This window comes from Glycine max, chromosome 14, assembly GCF_000004515.6.
Source record: "Glycine max cultivar Williams 82 chromosome 14, Glycine_max_v4.0, whole genome shotgun sequence".
NCBI lineage: Eukaryota > Viridiplantae > Streptophyta > Magnoliopsida > Fabales > Fabaceae > Glycine > Glycine max.
This window is the reverse complement of record NC_038250.2, coordinates 17,466,321-17,474,295: the sequence shown is the minus strand read 5'-3', so window position 1 is coordinate 17,474,295 and position 7,975 is coordinate 17,466,321. Positions and strand designations below refer to the sequence as shown.

Here is a 7,975-nt window from a genome sequence, read left to right as displayed (position 1 = left end):
TAATTATACTCTTACTTGTTTTATAATATTTAATTATTTTCACATGCATTTATTGTGAAGTGAGAAGAAAAAGGGACAAAAAAATGAAAATTGTATGACTATTTTATTAGAATCAAGAAAATTTATTGTCTTTCTTGATTTTTACATAACAACCTTAAATGACATAAAAGGAGTATATCTATTTTTCCTCTTTACTTTATCCTCAATGTTTTCTCTTGAAAAAACAAGAAACACATTAGAAGGAGGGTTGAATAATCTGTATATGATTTTGAGAAAACCTTTTGCAAAACTATGTTTTTAACAAGATAAACTAAGTAAAAATGGGAGGGGAAACATAAGCAAAAAAGAACACAAGTTATACATGGGTTAAGTTAATTTAAACTACGCCCAATTCTCCTTCAACACGAATGGTTCCACTAACCAATTATGATTACAAACAAGGATTCTTCCATGTTAATTTTGAAAGAAAAAAAAACCAATATGATCTTATAAATAAGAAAGGATCAACTATTTAAGTTTGATAAGTTTTGTCCAAAGAATGATAGGTTCATAGCACAAGGAGAGAAAGAAAGTTTGTTCACTTCTTGTAACATCTGTTCTCAGACCTGCTTATCTAGGCACTTAACAAATGAATGTAGACAAGCTTCACATTCCTTCCATTTTGAGAGAAGATGGTTTCCCAAAAACAAGTGCTGCCCAACAGTGAGAAATTAAACTTGTTTTTTTACCATTCTTTTTTTTTTTTTACTCTCTTAGTAATGTGGCTCAACAATTGTCTTGCTCTTGATTAGGAGTTAGAATTATACTCAAAATATCATGTTTTTCATTAAATAGAGGCATTTAAAAATAACAGCATATGTGAAAAACAACATAACTACCCCGCCTGGTTGATAGAAAAAGAAGATAAGAGCATACGAATATAAACTTGAAACAAAGAGAATGTTATATAAAAGAGAGCTTTAGGCATGTTTGTTTTGGATGATAGAAAAACTTGTTTATGATATATAAAATGTTGGATGCAAGTTTTCTATAAAAGACATTGGATGCAAGTCAATTGTGCTTTGGAATTCCTGGACCATATTGTGATAACGTGTTAGAACAAATATACCTATCACTTCATGGGATGCAAGTTCAGTTTGTATAACTCAATAAACTTCATTATTCCATCAAAGTTAGTAGTAACTTTTGTTACAGTCAAAAGTCAAAACTATGCTACTCTTAGGATCTTATTATTCATGTCTTTGGTTCCAACACTTTTTTTAGTTAAATGATATTCTCATTCTATCTTCTTAAATTCCGATTAATTGATAATCATAAGACAATATTCCCATTTTAGACCTGATGACAACCTTCACTTTTCAATTTTCCTCTATCATTTTGTTCATGTGACATTTTTCTTCTTCTTTGTCACATGCATGATTTTGGGGTTAGCCAGATAGGTACAACGCCATATATGGTGCAAATTTATAGAAGTCTTCCTATTTTTTAATAGAAGTCCTTGTATTAATGAGAGAAAGAAAAAACAAACATTGGGTCCATAGTCAAGAACTAGTGTTCCAAAACACTATTTCTCTTTTCCAGTGTTTTTTATTTTGTTTTAACACAGTTGTGTTACCTAGAATGGAATGTTTGTCTGTTTTGAAACATGTTTACATGAAACTGTCAACAGAAAACTTATCCATTTTTGTATTTTTTTTAATTTACCCATTTTGGACATTAATTAAAAAATTACTCAATTTTGATAAAAAAATCAGATTATTTTTTCACATCCTTTCTTGAAAATGTCACGAATAATAACAACATGAAACCAATTCTTAATATTTATATATTTATTGTACCTATTTCCAAAGAATAAGTAACCAAACACAATAAATTATTAAGTTTAATTACAAACTCGTAATATCATTTTCGACCGGTTCAGATGACATGCAAAAAGCATAAAGCAAACTACCTTCTTTGTTTAAACTTTTTTCTTAACTTTTTAATAATATATATATATATATATATATATATATATATATATACACTTTGATAAACAACTTTTTAAAATTATTTTATTCATTGTAACAAGTGTGGATACATTGCATGATTTCTTTTTAAGTTTTCTATAATTCATAAAATTAAGCACTAAAATTAAAATTATTGGTGGTAAATCATACTCTTGTGAGTATTTTTTTGTGTACTTGTGGAACTTAATTCAGCTCCAATATAATTTTGTAAGCTCCATGTTCTGTCAAATTTTTTAAAAATTATATATATATATATATATATATATATATATATATATATATATATATATATTTGTAGAGAAATTATACAACAAAATATAAAACTAAGAGATAGAAAGAGAGAAAAGAAAGATAAATTTAAATTTTAAATATAATAAATGATAGGATGGAGAAGAGATAAACGCAAAATATAATATTATATAAATTATTGTATAATTTTTCATTTAGTGTTTCAAAAAATTTATTAATTGTGTCATGCGTATCATTGTAGTCCTACCGCATTCTGTCGAAATGAATTTGAGTGTCATGCAAGTGGCCTTAGATGGAACATCATAAAGAATATACACACTATGTTATAGGAATTAATCTGAGAAGAAAGTGAAGGGAGAAAGGTGGAAGGGGAAGCAAAATGCTTGGTTGCTCAATTGGCTTAGGAGAAAGTTGAGAAAAACAAAAAATATTGGTGGATCTTAGGTTTTCTTTTTAACTTTTGTCATTAGAGAGAAATTTATTGAGAGAGGTCATAAACTTTCTATTTTCGTATCTACCCATCTTCACATTTTTTATTTATTTTTATTTTCTCATCACAATATGACATTTGATAGTAAAAATACCTACTCATGGTGTAGCACCCTTGATCATATTTACCTTTTTTTTTATAATGCTTTATCATATTTACTAAACTTACTCTTATATCGTAAATAGTATAAAAATATATGTTTAGTATTTATAAGTGAATTACGAAATCCGTAAGAATACTTTTCTTTTATACATATGTAACTACAATATCATTTAGTAATTATAAAAACCAAACTTAATTATAAAAATATATGGGTCCAATTTCCTTCTTGGAAGAATTGAAGTGAAACTCTTCTCAAGACTGAAATACTTGTCATCCCTATCAATTGTTTGTATAGTGAGGTCATACCGCATACATATATACGAGAAATAAAGAGAAGGGAGTGAGGTGATTTAATTCTCAAATCACGAATCACAAACACAAGTTCTGCAATAACTTGCCATGGCCGAAATTTCCTCCCCATGAAAACATATCAGTTTGATGGCATAAACAGGGATGCCAATTATGAGATATACATAGCAAGGCATTCTGGATGTCACAGGTTTATGGCTGATGGAGCAATATCAAGTGAAGACAGTGATACTGTCCCATCTACTTTGTTTATGTTTGTTTGTTTGTTTTTTTTTTTGACAAATATTAATTATTAGTTTGTTAGTTTTTGATAGCAAGAATAATCAAATCTGCGACCTTTTTCTTTTTTCCTCCTTCTTAACCAATCAACCAACCTTATATCTTTGTTCATGTTAACAAAGAATATTAGTGGTAGGACTAAAAATGGACAAAATCATCTTTGAAGGATCATGAATTTCCACTAAATCAGTAAGGAATTAATTGGATGGGAAATTGATCTTTTATTTGGGACTAATTTGGAGTATTGTACTATAACCTATAAAGGGAATTTTCAAATACTATCTATTTATGCAGGATATTGAAATTTCAATTAAGTAAAAAAAGAAAAAAGATATAAGGAGAAATAAGAACAGAAATTTTCTAAACAGATTTAGCTTACTATCTAGCCATGAGAGAGCTGCTGTGGTGAAGGAAGTCCCTCATCAATTTGTTTGAAGAAAAAGATGACATCATTTTTTGGGAATTGCACATCAAAGATAATGAGTCATTTGCACTCTAATAGAGCTTAGTTCACAATGTATCATGCATTGACGAAGTATGTAAACAAGTTCAAAATTGCATTGCTTGTTGTTTTGTCCTTTATGTACTCTTTTCACATATTCTGCACATTGGCTGGTTTTGGATAAAGCACACATGCTATTATTCGCCAAAGATTTGTATCCTAACCTAAAGAATTGAAACCAAGTGGCAAGCATTACAAATCATGAAGGAAAATTATACAATACAGATATCTGCGTGATTACATTAAGAACCAAAGCAAAAGTTTCCATATATTTATGATGAAAGCATCAGTGATTTGTAGTGTTGCTTCAAACTGTGTTAAATTGAGGAGGAACATATGAAGCTCTTCTTTCTAAGAATCCAGAGGTCCTGCTTAGCATGGTCTATTACTTCTTCCACTGAGGAATCCTTTGAACAACAACCTAAAAGGTCATCATAGCAAATATGTTAATCCACTAGATCTATTGCACATGAGAAAAACCAAACTTAATTTTGAAAGTAATTATCATTACTTGAGCTCTCAATATTTTTATGCCTCATTCTTTGAGACATCTAAACAAATAGAAAAAGATTCCCTACTCACAAAATTTCATCGATTTTAAGGTGAAAGAGACAAGTAAATGCAAATATACTTTCTACATGCTATAATTGTCTTCATCATTGAGGGTCCCATTATTGACTTCATATAGGAAAAGATATGTTAATGGTAGTTGTAGTGAATTGGCATCCAATCCGATTAAATAAAAGTAGATCATGATCATGGTATATGCTGTGCTCTTACACTCGTGACACCACTCTTGCTACACACAGAACACCTACTATGATTTTGAAAGATACCTTGCCAGAGTTTTCTTTGTTTCCGACAATAGTTTGACAAGCCAGCCTCCAAGATTCGGGTTTCTGTTTAAAATGGCTAAAGCTTAGAAGATCAGAAAATTTCAAAACTTACCATCATATCACCCTCAAAAAGTAAGAAGGACCAGTTAAAATTTCCAATCAGCTAAACCGTGATTGTGAATCAGTTATGTCATCCATTCCATTATTATTCAGTTCAACTTGAATTAAACCAGTTAAAATTGAGTCATGACATGAACAAAGTGTTCCTTGTGTGTGCCAGTGTGAGAGGGAGAGGGAGCATGCCTTCTTAAGATATCTGAATTCAGTGTTTGTTCTTTCATTTAAAAGATCCTTTCCTTCAAGAATCTGCAACAAAAGAATCAACATGTACGTGCAATTAGAGATTGATGATTGTATTTACTTTGTAAAAAACACTAGAACTATATTATGTCTTGTGAAGAACTCGAGATCCAAGATTCATACCTCAATATGTTATGCCTATTGATTGACAAAGACCAACTATACTTGGGTGTGTTTAGAAGTTAGAACACTGTATAGAGTTGAGATAGTTCATAACACTGTATAGAGTTGAGATAGTTCATTTTCAATCAAATGATTTATGAATGAGCCAACATTACACACAATATGTTTAATGAATTAATTGAATTTTTAAAATGAGTATCGTTCTAAAGATTTTTCTTTCAAGAATCCATTTATATAAGAATTAAAGTATTTTGTTTGTCAGATTCTTAACACATTGTTTAAAGCACTTGTTAGAAGATATTTTCAAACAAACATCTTACGATGCATATGGACATGTTAACATGAGAACAACACAATTCCTTACCTCTACTAACACAATTCCTTACCTCTACTATGCATGTTCCGCAGCTACCACCTCCCCCGCAGTTCATCAGCTTCCCCTGTTCTTGAAGCAGTTAAAATTAGTTCCAACTACTACATAAATATGATTTAAACATGTACGTATCCTTGTAACTATATCAAAATTTGATTTTAATTCATACAAAGTTGGAGTTTTTAATAATAAAGGGACTATTTTAAACTAATTAAATAAACAGAGGAACCAAATTAATAATTTAGTCTTTTTTTAAAATGTAATTTTAATACTCAATTATATTATAATGGGTTGACTAAAGTTACTCTATTTAGAAAACATGATCTATAATAACAATCAAAAGTCAAAACTGAAATTTATATAAAATTTACTTCATTTGTTTTAAAAAAATAGAGACACATTTTAAACTTAATAAAAACAGAGTAAAAGATCTGATTCATTAGAATTTTAAGGAAGACAAAACTTAAATGGTACATAGGATTCAAATACGAATTAGAAAACAACACGAAAAACTTCATTAAATTTAATCTGACACCAATTAACCCATTAATCTATATGCTTGTTGGAAATTGAAAAAGCTTAAACCTTTTAAGAATGCATATTAAAACATTCAATATGCTTTAAAGAGTTTAATTTTTATGTATTTTGAGTGTAATTATTTTTATACTATAACTAGTTATAAATTATTATAAATATAACTTTTGATGTAACTATTATAAATTAAATAAATTTATTATACATAATAATTTATGATTGAATAATAATATTTTTTTTTTACATTATCGGCGCATAAATTATTTACTCTGTTTTCAATTACTTAAAAAATATAAACGTTAAATAACTTTCATATTTTTAATAAAAAAAATACTTCTTGGCATCTATAATAAATATTAAATAAATAAGAAAAAAAAACTAGTACATAGTTGAGAATGTGGTGCAAAAGATGTTAGTGGTTGTGGTTGATTGAAAGCATGTGGTATGAGACGTACGTAGGTGGCATACAGCTCGATCTTGTTATCCAACATGATGTTCCTCAACAACTTCTCTCCACTTATTGCTTTCGCTTTCTCCACGGGTACGACCCCTCACTTCCCGCTTTCGGCTTGCAACAACAAACAACAATTTCACATTTTTCATTCATTCCCCACTTCAATTAACTAACTGAATTTGTATGCTACATTAGGAACAAAGTACAAGCACAAATGTGAGATGTATAACTTAAATTTCATAGGTAGGAATAAGATTAGTTAGATGATACCCCGACGAACTCGAGCTCTATTTCGGGAGGAGAAGCCGGCGAAGAGGCGGCAAAAGGGACAGTGTTGGGCCGCCACCGCCGGGGAAAATAGATGGCCGGATTCCGGGCGTCGGTGACAAGGAAAATGGTGGTGAATAAATTCATGGAAGCCATTGTAGTTCGCGCGCTTATTAGTTAACTGTGCAAAGGCAATGGCCAATGACTAATGAGTCGTGTGTATATGTAATTTCGTACTTTTTATGTATTTATATTTGATATTTGAAACTGTAGAACTGCCTCGTTCTTACCAGGCCAATTGGCCAAATTAAATATAAATCCCAATTTTGATTAGACTACATAAAAATACTTTTCTTTTTTATTCGGACATAAAAATAGTCGCTTTAAGGCTATATTTCGGTACACTATTTATCATTATGATGATAGTGAAACTAAACTTTGATTACTCAAATAAGATCTTAGATATGAATTATGCAAACGAAAAAAAATGATTGAGATGAAAAATCTCATTAAATGTAATTAATTAGTGTTGGTAACAAAATTTAAAAATTCGGTAACTTAACAAAATTTAAATACAATTAATGGATAAGGGATCCTTTTGAGGAATCGATTGGTTGTCGAAGACATATGAGGTTTTGATATTGAAGGTTGATTTCAGAATAAGTATTGGACCTTTAGATTAATGGAAGCCCAATAGATTAAGAAAAGATGGTTAGTAGCTCAAGATAGGGATTGACGAGTCAAAGTTAAGTGGAGGGGTTAGAAAATATATGATTTCTAGACTTTAGGAGCAAGGAAGAATAGTAGGTGAAACTCTGTTTTAGTGATAAGATCCCAATTTATGTGGATTAGTTTGTTAGTCTATAAATATTTGAAATTGTAGCTGAAAAAGGACCTTCAACTTGAATTAAAATCAATTTATCTTATTCCCACTTATTATCTTTTGGCAACTTACCAGCCATTTGTTATTTCGAGTTCTTTTTGAATTTCTTTACCGTTTTTTCCTTTTACCATTTTCTAGTTAGTTTCTAGGTTAACTACTTCACCTACACCAAGTGCTTTTTAGAGTGACTTGGGAATCCATTGTT

The 7,975-nt window shown here is 29.8% G+C and overlaps 1 pseudogene; it reads right to left on the bottom strand.

Moving 5' to 3' along the window:
* Positions 1-4,054: 4,054 nt before the first annotated feature.
* LOC102659649 (photosynthetic NDH subunit of subcomplex B 3, chloroplastic-like) lies at positions 4,055-7,210 on the bottom strand (annotated as a pseudogene).
* Between the last annotated feature and the right edge of the window lie 765 nt (positions 7,211-7,975).